Source organism: Pan paniscus, chromosome 5 (genome assembly GCF_029289425.2).
Source record: "Pan paniscus chromosome 5, NHGRI_mPanPan1-v2.0_pri, whole genome shotgun sequence".
NCBI lineage: Eukaryota > Metazoa > Chordata > Mammalia > Primates > Hominidae > Pan > Pan paniscus.
In genome coordinates, this window is record NC_073254.2 from 133,615,468 (window position 1) to 133,617,593 (window position 2,126).

Sequence of the window (2,126 nt, forward strand, 5' to 3'; positions counted from 1 at the left end):
CACACACACAAACACACACACACCTATAGATACTAACAGGAAAGCCTATTCTTTATTTCCATTAGCTTCCATTTCTAACTTTATTAGGCCTACACTGATTTGTTATAGTAAAATATATGAGGCCAGATGCAGTGGCTCACACCTGTAATCCCAGCACTTTGGGAGGTTGAGGTGGGAAGATCACCTGAGGTCAGAGGTTCGAGACCAGCCTGGCCAACATGGCAAAACCCCGTCTCTACTAAAAATACAAAATTAGCCTGGTGTGGTGGTGCACGCTTGTAATCCCAGCTACTTGGGAAGCTAAGACAGGAGAATTGCTTGAACCTGGGAGGCAGAAGTTGCAGTGAGCCGAGATCATTACACGGCACTCCAGCCTGGGTCACAGAGGGAGACTCTGTCTCAAAAATAAATAAATAAAATAAAAATAAATTAAAAATTATATATATATATAAGTGTATATATATAAGTATATATATATAAAAGTGTACATATATAAGTATATATATATAAAAGTGTATATATAAGTATATATAAAAGTGTATATATATAAGTATATATGTGTAAATATATAAGTATATATACGTGTATATATATAAGTATATATATGTGTGTATATATAAGTATATATGTGTATATATATAAGTATATATATGTGTATATATATAAGTATATATGTGTATATATATAAGTATATATATGTGTGTATATATAAGTATATATATATGTGTGTATATATATATATACACACACACACATATGTTAGTAAATGGGCCTGTACTTAGTTTCACATTGTTTGTCTTCAATTCTGTGATTCCGTAGAATCACAGTGTTCCCAGGCTTTCTCCCTATTTCTTGTTTTCTGGGCTCCTTTGCAGGTTCCTGCTGTGTCCCATCCCTTAGCCGTTTGCACTCCTCAGCATTGTGCCCATGTTCCTGCCTCAGCAATCACCCCAAATCATACCATCCATTACCATCTACACGCTGGTGACTGCCAATTTTCTGTCTTTAGACTAGCACTCTCCTCTGAGTGCTGGGCCCACAGAACCAATTGCCTACTGGACTTCTGCATATAGTGTCCCATAGACACCTCGAACCCTACATGATGCAAACCCGAATCATCTTCCTCTCCAAATGTACTCTCAGGCCTGTGTTCCTGATCTTTGAAAATGAGATTATCATCAAGCCAATTACCTAAAGCAGACACTGTCCCCTTGACCTGGCTGACCACCAGTTATCCATGGCTGTCAGCTCTACCTCTCCCATATATCCCTTTATCTCTATGATCACCAGGCTAGTTAGGCACCAGTGTCTCTCACCATATTACTGCAGTCCTATTCTAACGGGTCTCTCTACAGATGTATGGGCTTAACCCCTTCAGGTCATGTAATGCTGAGGTCAGAGTGATCATTCTAAAATATAAATTTGATCAATTCCTTAACTTGGCTTACAAACTTTTATGCAACCTCATTCAGCCCCAACACTAGCCTTCTTTCTATCCCATCTAAATGTCTTTCCTACATCAAATGTGCCACACTGTCTCTTATTTTTGAGTCTTGGCTCATGCTGCTGCGTTGGCCTATCACACTCTTTCTGACCCCACCCCAGCTTTGTCTTAACTTATGCTTATTCTTCATTTTAGTCTCTGCCTCTTCCAAGAAGCCCTTTCCAGCCCCCCAGGTACAGGTTAGGTATTAGGTACCTCCTTGGTGTTCCCAGAGCATGTGTATTTCTCTCTTTGATAACATTCACCAAATCATTTGCTGGATTATCCTTGGCTATTTTTTTGTTCTGACTCTCCCATTAGCCACTCCCATGAGGACATAGATTCTATCTGTTTTGTTCAAAGTTTAATCCCCAGCAGCTGGCCCAATACCTAGAACATAGTATACATTCAGAAAATATTTGCTGATGAGAGTCTTGAATAATACATCACATGAAATCACTTTCCCAAAGTGAGTGGGATATTCTAAAGAGAAAAATATTTCTTATCTTGTATTTAAATCCAGATGTGGGTTTTCCCCTTTTTCAGCCTTATTGGTTGTTTTAGTTATCAAGCAAAGATGATTTCTTTATTAAGTGAGGTAGAGGCAGGGAAAGTACAGCAGAGACAGAGACAAACAGTTCCA